Consider the following 21,024-nt stretch of genomic DNA (forward strand, 5'->3'; position numbering starts at 1 on the left):
AACATCTAGAAAGATAAAGAAGAGAATTTAAATATTTTTGAAATATTAAACCTCAGTCTGTATTTGAGAAGCTTGCCTTTGAATGCCAAAAGAAGTTGTGGAAATGTGGGCTTCTTTTGCAAAATATAAGCTATCTTATTAACTTTTAAAAAAAAAATTGTCTCTGTTGGAATTAACAGGCAAACAGGACGAGTGGTGCCGAAACCGGCAAGAACTCAGAATAGCATTGTGCAATGCTGTTTAGGGCCATTGTCATTGATTGAGCTCTGTGGTAATCGTAATCTAGTGCACCATTCAATGTGTTCATGGATGTATTGGCTCAGTGCCTTAAGCACCATCACCATTGATGTAGTCCCAATTCAAATCATAGCAGCATCATTTTACTTTGTCAAAAGCCATCCACCCAGGAAATAAATTTGTTTTAATGGTGGATAGGTTAATGCAGTCTATAAATAACAATAAATTAAAAACAAATATGTTCCTCTTTCTCAGCCTTCCTACAAGGAGAACGTATTTAGTGTCAGAAAAGGAAAGTGAGGCAAAAAAAATCAACATTTTTGTGTGTTAAATGCAGTAGCATCTTCACCTGGTACGGAGGCTCCAACACACAGGATCGCGAGAGGCTTCAGAGGGTTGTAGACTCAGCCAGCTCCATCACGGGCACAACCCTCCCCACTGTCACGGACACCTTCAAGAGGCGGTGCCTCAACAAGGTGGCATCCATCACTAAGGACCCTCACCATCCGGGACATGCCCTCTACATGTTCTTACCATCGGGGAGGAGGTACAGGAGCCTGAAGACCCACACTCAACGATTCAGGAACAGCTTCTTCCCCTCCGCCATCAGATTTCTGAACGGTCCATAGATAAGATTAGTCACATGTACATCAAAACACACAGTGATATACATCTTTTGCGTAGTGTTCTGGGGGCAGCCCACAAGTGTCGCCACGCTTCCAGCACATAGCATGCCCACAACTTCCTAATCTGTGCCTGCCCAATGAACCGATGAACGCTACCTTGTTATTCCTTTCTTAGCACTATTCATTTATTTTGTAATTTATAGTAATTTTCTACATCTTGCACTGTATTGCTGCCACAAAACAGCAGATTTCACGTTATACCTGTACTACATCAATGCACTCTGTACTGACTCAATGTAACTGCACTGTGTAATGAATTGACCTGTATGATCGGTTTAAATTTTTTTTTTTAATTTTAAATTTTTAAATTTAAATTTTATTTACAGCGTGGTAACAGGCCCTTCCGGCCCAATGAGTCCGCGCCACCCATTTTTTAAACCCATATTAACCTACCTGTACGTCTTTTTGGAATGTGGGAGGAAACCGGAGCACCCGGAGGAAACCCACGCAGACACGGGGAGAACGTACAAACTCCTTACAGACAGCGACGGGAATCGAACCCGGGTCGCTGGCGCTGTAATAGCGTCGCGCTAACCTCTACACTACAGTGTAAGACAAGCTTTAAACTGTACCTCGGTACAAGTGACAACAATAAACCAATACCAATACCAAGATAAGTCAGTGACAACAAATCTGATTCTGATAGTGCACACTGGAGTTTCAGATGCTCATAAAAATATGAAAATCAAAGACAGAAGAGGAAAGAAACATTCAGATGATGAGGCAGCGTCTCCAGAGAGAAACAAACTTAGCATTTCTGGTTCATTAGATGTTTGATTCTTGTATTTATTTTCTGCCTTATTATTTTTGCTACTTATTGTCTGTAAGTCATTTTATTTTGATATTTATTCAGGCAGGAATAAGGATAGAACTTCTAACCAGAGATCTTTAATTGATAACAAGTGACACTCAAGTTACGGCAGTAAAATCAGCAACACTCAGCAGATCAGTCAGAATCTGTGGAGAGTGAAAGGGAGTTAATGTCAAAGACCCCTCATGGGAACGGGGACACTTCACCAAAGAGGAGTGCTTTAATTTGCAGAGGAAAGGAAGCGGTGGGGAGATCAGAGTACGTGGAGAGGAAGAAAAAGCCAGTGATACGGATCAATAATTTCCATGAGGAATGATTAAGCTCGTTGGAGGACAGAAAGAGGATTTTGAAGTTTTTCTAACAGCAGCGAATCCATCTGGCAAAGTTATAAATAGGAGAAAGAATGCAGAGGGAGAGAAAAAGTAATTAACAAAAGAGGAATGCTGGAATTCAGGGAGATCTGAGGAGAATTGAGTATAAGAGGTAGGAAGTTACATTGCCGCCATATAAAACTTTGGTGAGGCCACAATTGGAGTATTGTGTGCAGTTCTGGTCACCCCATTACAGGAAGGACATGGAAGCTTTGGTGCAGAAGAGGTTTACCAGGATGCTGCCTGCATTGGAGAGTATGAGCTATAAGGAGAGGTTGGACAAACTAGGATTCTTTTCTCTGGAGCGGCAGAGGCTGAGGGGAGACCTGATAGAAGCTGATAAGATTATGAGAGGCATAGACAGGGTAGACAGTCAGAATCTTTCTCCCAGGGTAGAAATGTCAAATACTAGAGGGTGTGCATTTAAGATGAGAGGGGAAATGTGGAGATGTGCGAGGTGAGTTTACTACACAGAGAGTGGTGGGTGCCTGGAATGGGCTGCCAGAGGTGGTGGTGGAGGCAGATACGATAGTGGTGTCAAAAAGGTATTTAGACAGACACATGGACAGGAAATGGAGGGATATGGATCATGTGCAGGCAGATGTGATTAGTTTAGACTGGGATCATGGTCAGCACAGACTTGGTGGGCTGAAGGGCCTGTTCCTGAGCTATGCTGTTCTCTGTTCTATTTCATTTTAGTATTACTTTATTTACTTGAGTTTTACGGAGAGGTTTGTTTTAAAATTTTGCATTTAACACAAAGTTTATCAGGTGATGTGCAAGAACCCTGAAGCCAGCCTTCAGCTGATTTCAATTAACTGTCTCCAGTCAGGAATAAAATAACCAGCCACAGTTGGTTAATTGAAATCAGTTGGCTCAGTCTGTGAATCCGGAGAATATAAGTCTGTAGGTTGGTTGTGGTGTAGCTTGTCTTTGTAGGCTGTCCATGCAAGGTAAGGGGAATGGTGTGGTTTTAATTTAGGCTCAGTTTGGAAACCATTGTTGTTGGTGACATCTGTGAGTGTTGGACTTCCATTCCAGTTTGTGAACCTCAGTTGCTGATGTTGTCTCTTCCATTGCACATCCTTTGGTGGAGGAGTCAGTGTGGCTTTGTGCATGGGGAATTGTGCTTGATGAACCTTTCAAAGATTCTTTTTGAAGTAACCACAAAGGTAGATGAGAGTAGGGCATGAATGTTGTCTATTTGGATGATAGCAAGGCCTTAAGGTCCTGCATGGTAGGCTGGCCTAGAAGGTGAGGTCCCCTGGAATTCAGAGAGCTTGTTAGGTGGATTAAAAATTCTTTCTGAGGTAGGAAGTAGAGGATGGTGGTTGAAGGTCCTCTCTCAGCATAGAGGCTGGTGACTTGTGTGTTGCAGGAGTTGGACATTTGTAGACTGAAAATGATTTGGAAGTGAGTGCACAAGGCTTGATCAGTAATTTTGCAGATAAAACAAAATTAGGTGGTGTTGGTGAAGGTGATCATAGATTGTGGGGGATCTTGATCAGTGAGAGAAGTGGGCTGAGGACTGGCAAATAAATGTCAATACAGATAAGTGTAAGGTGAGGCACTTTAGAAGGTCAAAGCAATGTAGCATGTGCTATGAATGGTAGGGCACTAGGGAGTTTAAAGGAACAGGGACATGGAGTATAAATGTATAGTTTGTTGAAAGTGACATCACAGGTAGACAAGTTAGTGAAAAAGGTGTTTAGTAAGCTGGCCTTCAGTCAGGGCACTGAGTATAGGAGTTGGGACACTATGTTGCAGTTATATAAGTTGGTGAGGCTGCACTTGGAGTACTATGTGCAGTTTTGGTCACCCTGTCATAGGAAAGATGTGGTTAAACTGGGAAGAGTGTGGAAAAGATTTAAGAGGATGTTGCCAGGACTAGAGGACCTGAGTTTTATAGGGAGAAGTTGGCTAGGTCATCATTACTTAGAACATAAGAGAATGAGGGGTGACCTTGCAGAAATGTTTAAAAATCATGAGGGCCTTACCTAAGGTAGATGGTAAGTCTTTTCCCAGGGTAGGGGAGTCCAAAACTAAGGGGCATGTTTAGGGTGAGAGGGGGGAGATTTAAAAAGGACCTGATGGGCAACTTTTTCATACAGGGTGGTGAGTATATTGAACATGCTTCTGGAGGAAGTGGTTGAGGCAGGTACAATCATATCAGTAAGAAGCATTTGTATAGGTGGAATGCAGAAAATTGGAACTAGCTGGGTGGGCACTGTAGTTGGCATGGACTCATTGGACCAAAGGGCTTGTATTGTTCTATGATGCTCTGCATTTCACTTCTCTGATCCAGCACCTCAGTTGATTTGGCTCATGAAGCCTATGAGTCTGGGATTGGTCACTCTGACTGCAAGCCCAGCTTGGAGCAGAGACTAGTCCTTGCTGTGAAAGCCACTATTTCAATGCAAGTATTTTTGCTGCTTGTGCTTGATCGTTTTAAATGAATGTAGCAATAATTATGTCCCTGTCGACTACATTTCAAAAGCGCATTGTGTGGCAATAGTTGAGGATGTGCAGAGGGTAAGGTTAGTGAATTGGATCTGTGGCGCACAAACATAAGGAGATGGTACTAAACATCAATCGGACAACACCTGGAACGTGTCCAGAACTGGCTGATGAAGGGAAAGGGATTGTGATTGCAAATGTATCACAAGCAGGTGAGCAAGATTGGATCCCAAACTAAGTGTTGTAGATGAGCAAAGATATCTGCCTTGGCTTGACTCTCTCCATACACGACAGGCCTAATTTAAGTCTTCAGTTGGTGAAGAATTGTGTAACTCTACCATCCACATTGTTCAGCCAACCTGTGGTGGGGGTGAGACTGACCAATTGAAATAGCTCAGATTTTGAGTTGAGCACATCAATGAAGACCTGTGTGTTCATTGTTATTGGGGCCACAGCAGCTGCAGAGTGTCCACATGGGACAAGCCCTTTAGCCCCCTCTGCCAATCTAACTAATCCTATCTATGGCACATGGCCTGTAATTGTGGGCTGCCCCAGAACACTATCACAAAAGATGCATTTCACTGTTTTGATGTACATGTGACTAATAAAGTTTCCCTCCTGTTCATGTCTGTCTACATGCCTTTAAAACATTGATTGTATCTGCTTCCATCTCCCTGGTGGTGTTCCAGGTACCTTCCACTCTAAGAATGCTTGCCTCTCAAAGCTCCTTTAAACTTCCCCCTCACTGTAAACCCATGCCCTGTAGTATTTAACACTTCTACCCTGGGGTAAAAGACTATCTACCCTAGTCATGATTTTCATTTTGTATACTGTTGTGGCATCACCTGCTGATGCTCCAGAAAATTAATCCAAGTTTCTCCAACCTCTTTATAGTTGATACTTTTCTCCAGGATGTTGCCTGGATTGGACTGCTCCAAAGCTGCCACACCCTTAATGTAATGGGGTGACTAGAACTACACACGATACTCCAAGAGCAGCCTAACTCAAGTCTTGGACAAGTGCAACATGACTTAAATGTTGTACTGATCTTATTGGCAATGAAGATGAGCATGCCATATACTCCATCCACTTGCATTACCACTTTTGGGGCACCATGGACTTGGACCCTGTCTGTACATCAATGCTGCTGAGGATCCTACTGTTTACTCTTGCTTTTCACCTCCCCAAATGCAATGCCTCACACTTGTCCCATTCAGACTCCAAGTTCTATTTGTCCCATTTCCAACTGATCTATATCCTTTATCTTTAAATTTGGAAGTCAACAAGTTACTGAACTAGAGCTCCCTGCTCCTTATGCTTTGCATTTTTTAGTGTTATACCAATAAATTTGTCTCATCCAAATAAAATACAAAATTGCATTACATACACAGGAGTTCACTAAACATGATGAGAAATATAAGCAGCTGAAGGTCATTTTGACCAATGTGCCTACTTGACCAATCTAAGGTCATGGCTCATCTATCTCAATGCCATTTTAATACACTGATCCTATGTCCCTTAATTCCCTTGTAACAACCAAATCCATTCCTGTACTGATACATTTGGGAGTTGATCATCACAACCCTCTAGGGTACTGTATTTCTAAATATGCACTCCCTTTTGTGTAGAAATGTCTACTGATTTCAATCCTTAATGGTTAGCCTTTTTAGTTTAACATTGGTTCCTGGTTCAGCTAAGGGAAACCACGTCTATGCTGTCATGCCCTGTACTGATGTTATATTGCATTTGGGCTATTGAATCTCCTGAACACAAGAAGTAAAGGATCAAGCTATTTAATTTCTCCTCAGGACAGTCTTGCCACCTAAGGAATCAATTAAGTGAGCCTTGTTTGCACTCTGAACCAGCTGCATTGCCCTTTTGGTAGCGAAACCAGAGGTGTACGTAAAGCAGTGCAGCACAGGAGCAGGCCCTTTGGCTAACTGTCTGTGCCAAGCATGATGCCAAATTAAACTAATCCCTTTTACCTGTACTTGATCCATATCCCTACATTCCTGCATATACATGAGCCTCTTAATTGCCACTATGGTATCTTCCTCCACTACCCCTGCAGCATGTTCCAGGCACCCACCACTCTATAAAACAAAACTTGCCCCGCTTATTCCCTTTAAATATTCCCCTCTCGTGTTAATGAGATGCCCTCTAGTATTTGACATTTCAACCCTGGGGAGTAAGATTCTGGCTGCTTACCCTATCTACGTTTCTCATAATTTTATAAACTTGTCTCCGGTCTTCTCTCAGCCTCTGTTGCTCCAGAGGTAACATTCCAAGTTTGTCTAACCTCTCTTCATAGCTAATACCCTCTCATCCAGGCAGCATCTAGGTTAGTGTCTCCTGAAGCCTTCACATTCCTTCATGGAAAAGGGTGACCAGAACTTCACCCAATACTCCAAGTACAGTCAAACCAAAGTTTTATATAACTGCAATATAATGTTCCAAGTGTGGTCTCATCAGAACCCTGTATCATTTCAATGAAGCATCTTGACTCAAATCCTTTTTACAATAAAGGCCAACATAACATTTGCATTTCTCTTGCTCTACCTGCCTGAAGCATTGGAACTAGTGCATTCATGTGTAGGTCAATGTTTAACGGTGTGAACCTTCAGATCAATTGCCAAACAACCTTTCTTCCTGGAGGGGGGGGGGGGACAGATTTTGCAAGTGTGGCACCTTATTCCTTGTGGATTGAAATGTACTTAATTTTAACTGTGCTTTGTTAACTCTGCATTTTGGTCTCATTTGCTTGTTATCTTCAATTTGCTGCTTTGTGTTTTTTGCTGCTTCCTGGTTGAGACTCTGCCCTTGTGTTTACTGGAGCTTGTTTTATGAATGGAGAGAATAGAGCAAAGGTGATGTGTCTGCATTCTTACAAATACAGTGTCCATTCCTCAAGCAGGTTCCCCACCCAGAAGAGTAATAGACTTGGCTCTCTGTCAGACCTGGAGTGCTCCACAAATTGGGGACTGCAGATAAGTTGGTGAGAGATTAAAAGTGGAGGAAGGAACAAACTTCCTGTTGGTTTGTGGAGGTGGGGTGTGGGAGTGGGGGGGGAGGTGAATTGGATGCAGTCTATGACTGGAGGCTGGGAAATGTCTTTATTTGGAGGGTGAAGGCTTTGTTCCACAGGGGAGGAGTGAGTTTGGGCAGTTCTGGTGACCACTTAGTTGAGGTCTCCTCAGTGAGCTGAGGAGGAGGTCCAATCACAAGGCAAAGAGGGAGAGGCAAGAGACTGCAGATTCTCGAATCTGGGGCAACACAAGATGCTGGAGGATCTCAGTGGGTCAGGCAGCATCCATGGAGGGAAATGGACAGTTGATGTTAAGGCTCTAGAGTCTTCAGTTCAGCTGGTGTCAGACAATTATTGCTTCCTTGAAGATGTCTTTGTATGTCTATCTGCTTGGTGTCCCAGTGATTTGGAAATTAGACTGGGCACAGTTAAACCTGGAACATGAAGATATAGAGCTGGACAACTTCTCAATCTACCTCGTCACGACCTTGCACCTTACTGTCTACCTGCACTGCACTTCCTCTGTAGCTGTGACACTTTACTCTGTATTCTGTTTACCCTGTACGACCTCAATGCACTGTGTAATGAATTGATCCGTACGATCAGTATGCAAGACAGGTTTTTCACTGTACCTCGGTACAAGTAACAATGATAAACCAATTTACACAAAAACAGGGTCTTCAGCTCAACTTGTCCATGCTAAACAAGATGCCTATCTACCCCAGTCCCATTAGCCGGTATTTGATCCATATATCTTTAAACCTTTCCAATCCATGTACCAGTCCAAATGTCTTTTAAACATTGCAATTACATCCTCTGGTAGCTCATTCCATATCCCCACTACCCTCTGTATGGCAAAAACATGCCCCCTTGAAATCCTTCCCCTCACCTTAAACCTATATACCCCCCCCAGCAAGCTCAGAACTTCATTGTAAAACTTAGAACAATTCTGCTCCCACAAATGATGTTGTTTCCCACCCCTATTGGCCAGTAGAAGTTAGGAGGATATGACACTTGGAAGCCTTTTAAAACAAAAATGTGAGTGAAATGTGGGTTTATGCACTTTGGTCAGAAGAATAAAGGTGTAGACTATTTTCTAAATGGGCAGAGAATTCAGATTTCAGAGGTGCAAAGGGACTTGGGAATCTGAGTGCAGAATTCCCTTAAGATTCACTTGCACGTTCAGTTGGTAATAAAAAAAAAAGGCAAATTTATTTCACATTCATTTTGAAAGGACTAGAATATAAAACTAAAGGATGTGCTGCCGAGGCTTTATAAGGCGTTGGTCAGACTGCATTTGGAGTATTGTGAGCAATTTTGGGCCCTGTATCCAAGGAAAGATATGCTGGCCCTGGAGATGGTCCAGAGGACGTTCACAAGAATGATCCCAGGAATGAAGCCTCAGTGTATGAGGAGTGTTTGATGTTTCTGGGTCTGAACTCAGTTCAGAAGGATGACTGAGGATCTCGTTGAAACCTACAGCATATTGAAAGGCCTGGATAGAGTGGATGTGGAGAAGATGTTTCCATCAAGGATCCAAGGGCACAACCTTGACAAAGGGATGCCCCTTTAGAACTGAGATGACGAATTTCTTCAGCCAGAGGGTGGTGAATCTGGAATTCATTGCCACAGACGGCTGAGGAGGCCAAGTCATTGAGTGTGTTTAAGGCAGAGATTGATAGGTTTTTGACTGGTAAGGAGGATAAAGGTTACAGGGAGAAGGCAGGAGAATGGGGTTGAAAAAAAACAATCAGCCATAATTGGCAGAACAGTTGATGGGCTGAATGGCCTAATTCTGCTCCTATAATTTGTGGAAACTATGCCCCAAGTTCCTCTAATTCTCTGATCTGATTGGTTGAAGTTGCTGCCCTGCTGACACATGCCACAGATTCCCCTGTAAGGACCTCTGTGTTGAATGTCTATTTCCCGTTGCTGCCACAGAGCTTGGGGTAAGTCTGTGGGCAGCAGCAGTATGTAAGTGTGCAGTCAGCACTGTTCCTGTCTTGCTCTCTGCAGTGTGGACCAATAGGTTTCGGCTTTGTGTCACAGCACAACGTCTTACTTCTGTAGATTGTAACCCAGCTGTTCTCAACCCACTTCCCTTTAATGACCGGTTTAATTGCCCTAAACTACAAGGGCTTGTTGAATTATTTTTGGTAATTATCTGTAGATTGGTTATGAGACTGGGATGGTGTGCTTTTAGAAAAAGCCTGGGGCTGAACAAGCCTGACTGAACTATGCCTTATACCCAAGATCAACACACAGTTCTCAACAGGAGGTCGATTAACAAATGATAGGCTGGGAAGAAATTGGTTGTTTCCATTTTCAGGTAACCTGCTCTCCCTCTGTCTCCTTCCCTTTTCCCCTCCTGATCCACCCAGTTCCTCCTACACAGCCTCTGAAGCATCCAGTCTTTCCCCCTGTCCCCTCTCCTCCCCTGCCCCCACTGTTCCCATCTGCCCTCCCCACCTCCCTTGGTTCCAGGCTCCACCTTCCTCTCCCATCAGATCCCACCATCTGCAGCCCTCTGTCACCTCCCCCCTCACCTGGATCCACCTATCACCTGCCGGCTCTTTCCCCACCCCTTCCCCTCACCTCTTTACACCGACTCTCTCCCCTCTGTCTTTCAGTCCAGATGAAGGGTGTCTACCCAAAACGTTGACTGTCCATTTCCCTCCACAGGTGCTGCCTGACCTGCTGACTTCCTCCAGCAGCTTGTTTTATTTTGGCTTGAGGAAAGTAATTGGGATTTCTTTTGGTGGGGAGCGGGAAGGTGGAGTTTCCTATAATGTCTATTCCTGTTTCTTTGTTTCTCCTGGTAAGGCTCATTTCCACTCCCCTCTCATTAGTTTTCTTTCACAAACTTCTCTGCAGTTTGCTGTGTGGTTTCATTCTGCAATGACATTGAAGCACGGTGGTTAATGACAGTGCAATCCCTAATTTCTGTCATATTTTCCAAGTTAATAGCTTAGCCACAGCAAAGGGGAATTGAGGAGCAGGTTGTTCAGTTGTGGGGAGACAAGTATTACGGTTTGAAAGGGGTGAATGTGAAGCCTTCTGAGTTGGTTGGTAGGATTAGCTGAATTGTAACAGTGCAGTTTATCTTTGTAGAGAGGGCAGGTTCTGTTCTGACTACACCAGAGTTAGTAATAACCCGACAGGTTTGAATCAGTTGCCAGAATTGAAAGGGATGGTGATTATCATTGAGCCCTATTGAGGCACAAGATGAGAGAACTGGTGAGGGGGGAGGGAGATAACAGCCTCAGCCACACCATCACATCGCTTGGATTGCAGTGATGTTGGCATGGGCACACTGCTCTGTGCTGCCTGCTTTATCATTATTTGCCCTAACCAGCAGAATTTAAAAATACAGCCAAGCTGGCAGAGAAATTATAGAAGGATTGGGATATTGTCAATTTCCCAACCTCCGTTCCCTTTTGGTTAACTAGGGTTTCAGCTGCAGAGGTTTTATTTAGCAGTACTGAACACTTGTATACAGTTTTGAAAAGAGAGCTAAAGTGCTTGACCCTTGGGATTTTCCTCTACATTTGGAGAGCAGGAAGTAATTACTGTTGCATTTGTGGCCTGACTATCGGAAGGTGAACGGGCACTTGAAGCAGGAGTTACAACTAATATTTCTGTGCATTTTCTGCCGTGTTGATGTCACCACACACACAGTTCTTGAATCAGTCCAGTTTAATTGCACTCAAAGACAACAGTGACAAATATAAGCTGAATATTGTAGGACAAACTTGAGTTGTTTTCTCTAAAGCGGCGGAGGCTGAGGGGAGACCTGATAGAGGTTTATAAGATTGAGGGGCATAGATAGAGCAGACAGCCAGTATCTTTGTCCCAGGATCAGAAATGTCTAATACTAGAGGACATGCATTTAATTTGAGAGGGGGAAAGTTCAAAGGAGATGTGTGGGACAAGTATTTTTTACAGAATGTTGGGTGCCAGGAATGTGCTGCCAGGGGTGGTGGTAGAGGCAGATATGATAGAGGGGTTTAAGAGGCTTAGGCACATGAATGTGCAGAGAATGGAGGGATATGGGCCATGTGTAGGCAGAAGGGATTAGCTTATTTAAGTGTTTAATTAGTTGGACACAATGTTGTGGGCCGAAGGGCCTGTTTCTGTGCTGTACTGTTCTATTAAAGAAATATGTTTGACTCAGTGCCTATGTGATAAAATAATGCAATAGTTTAAAGTTAAATGCAGATTATTTTATCTGTATCTTGGTACAAGTGGCAATAATAAACCAATACCATCTGTAGGCATTGAGTTCTAGTATCATTGAACTCAGGTCATTAAAGATGGATATTTCATTTTGATAACCTTTCTTCCAGGCTGATGGAGTTCAACCTGGATAAGTTTGAAGTGATACACTTCAGGAGATCAGATTTGAAGGCAGAATACATGGTTAATGGTAGGACTCTTAGCAGTGTGGAGGAACAGAGGGATCTTGGGGTCCATATCCATAGATCCCTCAAGGTTGCTGTGCAGGTTGATAGGGTTGTTAAGAAGGTGTATGGAGTGTTGGCCTTCATTAGTCAGGGTATTGAGTTCAAGAGCCATGAGGTGATGTTGCAGCTCTATAGAACTCTGGTCAGACCACATTTGGAGTATTGTGTTCAGTTCTGGTCGCCTCATTATAGGAAGGATGTGGAAGCTACAGAGAGGGTGCAGAGGAGATTTACCAGGATGTTGCCTGGATTGGAGAAGATAGATTGAGTGAGCTAGGGCTTTTCTCTTTGGAGAGGAGGAGGATGAGAGGTGACTTGAGAGAGGTGTCCAATATCGAGGGGACAGTCAGACTTTTTCCCAGGGTGACAATGGCTAACATGAGGGGGCATGATTTTAAAGTGATTGGAGGAAGGTATAGGGGGATGTCAGACAAGTTTTTAGTGGTGGGTACGTGGAACGCACTGCCAACAGAGGTTGTGGGGACAGATACATTAGGGACATTTAAGAGAGTCTTAGGCACATGAAAGAGAAATAGAGGGCTGTGTGGGAGGGAAGTGTTACATATATCTTAGAGCAGGATAAAATGTCAGCACAACATAGTGGGCTGAAGGGCCTGCACTGTGCTGTAATGTTCCATGTTCCTCTCAATGCTGAGGTAGAAATCTCAGAATTGGTTGTTCAGATTGCTGGCCGGGACTTTGGGTTTACCAAAACAGATGAACTCTGCCAAAAGCAAAGTCTTCATCAATTGGCTTTGTGCAACATAAAGGCTGATAATGATTTGAAGCACCTGCTATATCCTGCAGATACTGGGAACCTGAATGTGGACTTGCTGCAAGTAAACAGCACCTTTGGAGACAGCAGCAGCAAGAGGCTGCTGGTCTCCCCAGTAGGTCTGGTGGGCAGAGGCTGGGATGGGGACTGGTTCCACCATGCATGGTGCGATCAGTTCACCTTGTGCCTTGGAGAAACAGGACGGCATTGAAGTGAGGCTCCTGCAGAGAAGTTTGAAAGGCTGATGGAAATGGTTTAGTGTTGCATGCAGGAAACCCAGCAGTGAAGTTCTTATTTCGAAACTGTGTGACTGATTCAGTACGGCACAATTTGGGCTGTCACAGCGGCGCAGATCATAAAGCTGCTGCTTTGTGGTTCTAGAGACCTGGGTTCAATCCTGACCACCAGTGAATCCAAGCTCCCCACCAACAATCCTGACAAGAACCAAGTAATTCTGAGATTCCCACTTCAGTGCTGGTCAGGAACAATGGTTATCAAAGTGAAATATTTGTTCTGTAAGGACTAGAGTGAAGTGATACTGGGCACCATAAGAAATGGGAGCAGAATGAGGCCATTTGGCCCAGTGAATCTGCCCCACCTGTCAATCATCATTTTTGTAACCCTTAACTCCCTTACCAATCAAGAATCCATCAATATTTGCCTTAAAAGCACCCAATGACTTGTCCTCCCCAGCTGTCTGTGGCAATGAATTCCACAGATTCACCACCCTCTGGCTTAAAAAAGAAATTCCTCCTGTTCTGAAGGAACATCCTTTTATTCTGAGGCTGTGCTCCCAGATCCCAGACTCTTCTACAGTTGGAAACATTCTCTCCACGTCCACTCTATCCAGGTCTTTCAGTATTTAGATGCAATGATCTGTTTATCTTGGTCATTTTTTTTTCCCATGGTCACCATCTGAGCGCCTTTTCCAGCACTTCGAGGGTTAGGAGGAGCAGAGATTCTCAATCCTTTCTAGAAGATCTTCTCTCTACCTGCTGATAACTTGCCTCTGCTGTGGACCCTTGTACTCATTCCTCAAGCCCACATGTCAGTCTTTGTCCCAAGTGGTTGGGGATGTTCAAGAGGGTCCCAAACTGAGACCCTGTGTTGCTAAGGTTTATTGTTGGAAATGGCTTACAAAGTCGTCATATCCCCCAGGATTTGTGTGTGCAGTTCTGGTCACCCCATTACAGGAAGGATATGGAGGCTTTGGAGAGGGTGCAGAAGAGGTTCAGCAGGATGCTGCCTGGATTAGAGGGCATGAGCTATAAGGAGAAGTTGGACAAACTTTTGATTATTTTCTTTGAAGCTGAGGAGACCTGAGGGAGGTTTATAAAATTGAGGGGCATAGAGTAGTCAGTCAGAATCAGTGTGTGTGTATCTTCTCTCCTTTTGATACCATTCATTACAGTACATTTTTGATTCAAGGGAATGTCAGAGCCGTTGAAATTATTGAAGGATCATCCAATGAAGCTTTATGGGTGGAGCTGACAAAGGAGGGGGATGATTACCTTGTGGGATTGTACTCCAGGCCCCCAAAGAGTCAATAGGAATTGGAGGAACAAACATGCAGGGAGATTGTGGAGAATTGCAATAACAGGGTCGTCATAGTAGGGGATTCTAACTTGCCTAACGTAGACTGGGACCGCCATACTGTTAATGGCTTAGGGTGGAATTTAAGTGCATTCAGGAAGGTTTCCTTGGGCAATATAGAGGGCCCTACTAGGGAGAGGGCAAAGCTCAATTGGGTAATAGGGCGGGGCAGGTGACAGTAGGGGACCATAGTTCTATTTGGTTAACATGGTTATGGAAAGGGTCCATAGATTCAAGTTCTAAATTGGGGTAGGGTGAATTTTGACCATATGAGAAAGGAGCTTGCAAAGTTTGATTGGAGTAGGTTGTTTGTGGGCAAAGGGACCACAGGGAAGTGGGAGGCTTTTAAAAGTGAGATGGTGAGAGCTCAAGGTCTGCAATGTTCCTGTTAGTGAAGGGCAAGGCTGGCAGGAGTAGGGAACCCTGGGTGACAAGGGATATTGAGGCCCTGGCCAGGAAAAAGGAGGCATGGGTCAGGTACAGGCAGCTGGGATCAAGTGAATCTCTGGAGGACTACGGGGGATGAAGGAAATTGGGAAGGCAAAAAGTGAGCATGAAGTAGAGATTTTAAGGGAAGAGTAACTGGAGAGAATAGTGCCCCTCAAAGACCCAAGGGGACACCTTTGTGTGGACCTGCAGGAGATGGGCAAGGTCCTTAATGAATATTTCTCCCATTTTTACAATGGAGAAAGACATGAAGAGTTTGGAACCAGGAAAAGTAAATGGGCAGGACTTGGGGGTAGTCTGCATGACAGTAGTGGAACTGCTGGATGTCTTAAAAGGTATGAAGGTAGACAAATCCCCAGGTCCTGACCAGGTATATTCAAAAATGTTGTGGGAGGCAAGAGAAGAAATTGTGAGAGCCCTGGCTGAGATGTTTGCATCATTGTTAGCCACAGGTGAGGTGTCTGTAGCCTGGAGGGTGGCGAATGTTGTGCCTTTATTTAAGAAGGTGGCAAAGAAAAACCTGGGAACGATAAACTAGTAGGTCTAACATCTGTGGTAGGTGAGTCACTGGAGAGGATTCTGAGGGATAAGATGTACATAAATCTGGAAAGATGGGCTGCTTAGCAGAAGTCAGCATGGATATGTGCATGGAAGATCATGTTATGAATTTGTTTTTTTTGAGGTGACAGAGTAGAGGACAAGGTGGTAGATGTAGTGTATATGGATTTCAGCAAGGCATTTGATAAGGTACCCCATGCAAGGCTTATTGAGAAAGTAAGGAGGCATGGGATCCAGGTGGGCATTGCAGTGTGGATCCAGAACTGGCTGGCCCACAGAAGGCAAAGAGTGGTTGTTGAAGGGTTGTATTCTGAGTGGATGTCAGTGACCAGTGGTGTACCTCAGGGATCTGTTCTGGGACCTTTTACTCTTTGTGATTTTTATAAATGACCTGGATGAGGAAGTGGAGGGATGGGTTAGTAAGTTTGTGGATGACACAAAGGTTGGAGGTGTTGTGGATAGTATGGAGGTCTGTCAGAGGTTACAGAGGGACATAGATAGGATGCAAAATTGGGCTGAGAAGTGGCAGATGCAGTTCAACCCAGATAAGTGTGAAGTGGTTCATTTTGGTAGGGCAAATATGATGGCAGTATATAGTATTAATGGTAGGACTTGACAGTGTGGAGGATCAGAGGGATCTTGGGGTCTGAGTCCATAGGACACTCAAAGTGGCTGCGCAGGTTGACTCTGGTTAAGAAGGCATATGGTGTATTGTCCTTCATCAATCAGGGAATTGAACTTGGGAGCCAAGAGGTATTGTTGCAGCTATATAGGTCCCTGGTCAGACCCCATTTGGAGTACTGTGCTCAGTTCTGGTTACCTCACTACAGGAAAGATGTGGAAGCCATAGGGTGCAGAGGAGATTTACAAGGATGCTGCCAGGATTGCCTTATGAAAGCAAGTTGAGGGAACTCGGCCTTTTCTCCTCGGAGTGACGGAGGATGAAGGGGACCTGAGAAGTATATAAGATGATGAGAGGTATTGACTGGGTAGGTAGTTGGAGGCTTTTCCCCAGGGCTGAAATGGTGGCCACAAGAGGACATAAGTTGAAGGTGCTGGGGAATAGGTATAGAGACGTCAAGGGTAAGTTTTTTTTTTCACTCAGTGGTGAGTGTGTGGAATGGGCTGCCGGCAATGGTGGTGGAGGCGGATACGATAGGGTCTTTTAAGAGACTGTTGGATAGGTACATGGAGCTGAGAAAAATAGAGGGCTATGGGTAAGCTGGGGTAGGGAAATGTTCGACACAGCTTTGTGGGCCAAAGGGCCTGAATTGTGTTATAGGTTTTCTGTTTCTATGTTCCACATTCACCATAATGAAGTGCTTTGAGAGGTTGGTCATGGCTCGCATCAACTCCAGCCTACCAGACGACCTGGACCCATTGCAATTCGCCTATCGGCGAAACAGATCTAAAGCGGATGCCATCTCCCTGGCCCTACACTCAGCTCTGGAGTATTTGGACAGTAAAGATACATACGTTAGACTATTGTTTATTGACTACAGCTCTGCCTTCAATACAATAATCCCAAGCAAGCTTGTCACCAAACTCCGAGACCTAGGACTCAACACCTCCCTCTGTAACTGGATCCTTGGAAGGTTGTTTCTCCAACTGGAGGCTCATGACTCGTGGTGTGCCTCAGGTCAGTGCTGGGCCCATTGGTTGTCATCAATGACTCTTGGCAGTTTGGATAGGAATGTACAAGACATGGTGAGTAAGTTTGCAGATGACAAACAGCTGGCATGGTGGGCAGTGAAGAAGGTTATCAAAAATTACAGGGGGATCTTGATCCGCTGAGGAATGGCAAATGGCGTTTTGGATAAGTGTGAGGGGTTGTATTTTGGAAAGTCAAATCCAGGTAGGACTTTCACAGTGAACGGCAGGGCCCAAGGAGTGTTGTAGAACAGGGAACTTGGAGTTCAGAGACGTGGTTAACTGAAAGTGCAGTCACAGGTAGATGGGGTGGTGAAGAAGGTGTTTGGCACACTGGCCTTCATAAATCAGGGCATTAAGTATAAAAGTTGGGAGGTCATAGTGTGGTTGTACAGGATGCTGGTGAGGCTGCACTTGGTGTATTATGTTCATTTTTGGTTGCCCTGTTGTAGGAAAGATGTTGTTAAACTGGTGTCACAAACCAGCAACAAAAGAAACACATTGAGCATGATTCAGTGTCAAAAACTATTTTATTAATCACTACTTATGATAATACGTAAAATAAAAGTAAAAATGTTAGTATGTTAGAATTCAAAAATGTTAAACCTCGAACGTTAACCCCAAAACTAAACTCTTCGTGTGTGTGTGTGACAAAGTCCAAAACTCCCAGTTCCTGAATGGTTCTTAAAGTTCAGTTCCGCAAGCCATAAGGTGAAACATGAGCAAGGGCTTCTTCAACAACCACCGTTGTCTGAAGATAAGATGTAGATGTAGAAAAACATAGAGTAAATACGAAATCCAAATGTTCCACGATGGAACCCAAACGACACTCCAGTGTTTACTCGGTAGTGACTTCCTCACCCCGAAAAGCATCTGAACCGTGGTCGTCCACACACAAATACCTGTTTCCTTCTACAGGTCAGCAACAAAGTGAACTCCACCGGATTACTTCCAACTTCCATACATGGATTTCAGTGGCAAACACAGTTATTGTTTCTCATCCATCGATAGAGAAAACTAGTAGGCTGGTGTCTCTCTCCCTTCTCTCTCTCTCCTTCTTCTTCTTCTAACTTCTTCAACAACGTCATTATGTCCTTTATCTTCTATTGACGTAAGCACGCCCCATACACACACACTCTCTATCTTAAAGGGACTTTCACTGAGTCCGTAACACTGGAAAGAGTGCAGAAAATATTTTTAAGTATGCTGCCAGGACTTGAGTGACTAAGTTATAGGGAGAGGTTGGACAAGCTAGGACTTTATCCCTTAGAACATCGGAGACTGAGGGGTAATCTTGTCGAGGTGTATAAAATCATGAGGCATAGATAGGGTGAATGCACACAGGCTTTGTCCCCAGAGTCAGTTAATCAAGAACTGGAGGGCACAGGTTTAAGGTGAGAGGGGAAAGATTTAATAGGAACTTGAGGAGCAACTTTTTCTACACAGGGTGGTATGTACGTGGAATCAGCTGCCAGAGGAAGTGGTTGAGGCAGGTACAACAACTTTTAAAAGATACTTGGACAGGTACATGGATAGCAAAGATTTAAAAGGTTATGGGTCAAGCGCAGGCAAACGAGACCAGCTTGGATGGGGATCTTGGTCAGCATGGACGAATTGGGCCGAAGGTCCTGTTTCTGTGCTGTACATCAGACTCTACTCTGCAGGTATGGTTAGCAGATTGAGTGATGCTTCAGCACTGTACTGATCCCACAGTGAAGTCTGTCTCTCCCCACCAATCACCCTTTTCCCTAAACCTGCCCGGTGTAAACCTTCAGCCCTCTAAGATTACCCCTCACAATTTGCCAAAAAAGAACTTTTTTTGGCTGCTTAGAAATACCATCACATCAAACATTAGGGTGAAGAATTTGTCCTCATTGAAGTTGGGACTTGTGCATTCGAGGACGCTCGTACAGGAAAGCACCCTTGTGTCTTGGCACAATGTCTGCTCATGGTCATGTAGTAACAAAGTAGGGACAGTCCCTTCAGCCCACTGAGTTTGTGCCGACCATCCACCAACTATTTGCCCCGATGTTACGTTAATCCCACTTTATTCTCCCTCTGATTCTACCCCTCATCTACACACTAGGGGCAATTTACAGTGGCAAATTAACTGACCAACCCACATGCCTTTGGGATGTGGGAGGAAACCAGAGCACCCGAGCAAAACCCACACATCCACAGGGAGAACGTGCAAACTCCACACGGACAGTGCCTGAGGTCAGGATTGAACCTGGACAGTGCTGCTCCTGTAGTCTGAGGAATACCTGCAGCCTCTTTCAACCAGCAAAAATAAGTGTAGAAAGAAGACAGGAAACTGAAGGATAACAGGTCATTTGGGAAAATTTAGAGCCATAGAACCATACAGCACAAAACAGGCCCTTCGGCCCACTGTGTTGTGCCGTCCATCAGACCACCCTCACACTACCTAACCCCTTCCTCCCGCATATCCCTCTATCTCGCGTTCCTCCATATGCCTATCCAACAAGCTCTTGAACCTGTTCAATGTATCTGCCTCCACCACCACCCCAGGCAGTGCATTCCACGCACCAACCACTCTGGGTAAAAAAACCTCCCTCTGACATCTCCCCTGAACCTCCCACCCATAACCTTAAAGCCATGACCTCTCGTCTTGAGCATTGGTGCCCTGGGAAGGAGGCGCTGACTGTCTACTCTATCTATTCCTCTCAATATTTTATATACCTCTATCATGTCTCCTCTCATCCTCCTTTCCAGTGAATAAAGCCCTAGCACCTTAAGCCTCTCCTCATATTCAATACTCTCCAATCCAGGCAGCATTCTGGTAAATCTCCTCTGCACCCTCTCCAACGCCTCCACATCCTTCCTATAATGAGGCAACCAGAACTGAACACAGTACTCCAAGTGTGGCCTAACTAGAGTTTTGTAAAGCTGCATCATCACCTCGCGGCTCTTAAACTCAATCCCGCGACTTATGAAAGCCAACATCCCATTGGCCTTCTTAACTGCTCTTTCCACCTGTGAGGCAACTTTCAATGAACTGTGAATATGAACCCCCAGATTCCTCTGCTCCTCCATACTGCCAAGTACCTTGCCATTTACCCTGTACTCTGACCTGGAGTTTGTCCTTCCAAAGTGTACCACCTCACACTTCTCCGGATTGAACTCCATCTGCCACTTGTCAGCCCAGCTCTGCATCCTATCAATATCCCTCTGTAAGCACCGACAGCCCTCCACACTATCCACAACACCGCCTATCTTAGTGTCGTCCGCAAACTTACTAACCCAGCCCTCCACCCCCTCATCTAAGTCATCTATAAATATCACAAAAAGTAGAGGTCCCAGAACCGATCCCTGCGGGACACCACTAGTCACTGCCTTCCAATCCAAGGGCACTCCTTCCACCACAACCCTCTGCTTTCTACCGGCAAGCCAATTCCTAATCCACACTGCCAAGCTTCCTTGGATCCCTTGGCCTCTGACCTTCTGAAGAAGCATACCATGAGGAACCTTATCAAATGCCTTACTAAAATCCATGTAAACCACATCCACCGCACTGCCCTCATCAATCTTCCTGGTCACCTCCTCAAAGAACTCTATCAGGCTTGTGAGGCAAGATCTTCCCTTCACAAAGCCATGCTGGCTGTCCCTAATCAGTCCATGATTCTCAAGGTGTTCATAAATCCTATCCCTTAGAATCCTTTCTAACAGCTTACCCACCACAGATGTGAGACTCACCGGTCTATAATTCCCTGGCCTATCCCTATTACCTTTTTTGAACAAGGGGACCACATTCGCAACCCTCCAATCCTCCGGCACCACCCCTGTAGACAACGAGGACTCAAAGATCCTTACCAGCGGTTCAGCAATCTCCTCCCTAGCCTCTTGAAGCAGCCTGGGGAAAATCCCGTCAGGCCCCGGAGATTTATCTGTCTTAATATTATTTAACAACTTCAACACATCCTCTCTCTTGAT

At 44.7% G+C, this 21,024-nt stretch overlaps 1 protein-coding gene across 1 annotated transcript in view; it reads left to right on the plus strand.

Annotated features, from left to right (window-relative positions):
* Positions 1–21,024, plus strand: part of LOC127575302 (CUB and sushi domain-containing protein 1-like) — a 2,402,828-nt gene that overhangs the window by 459,052 nt on the left and 1,922,752 nt on the right.

Source organism: Pristis pectinata, chromosome 10, assembly GCF_009764475.1.
Source record: "Pristis pectinata isolate sPriPec2 chromosome 10, sPriPec2.1.pri, whole genome shotgun sequence".
In the NCBI taxonomy this organism is placed as follows: Eukaryota; Metazoa; Chordata; class Chondrichthyes; order Rhinopristiformes; family Pristidae; genus Pristis; species Pristis pectinata.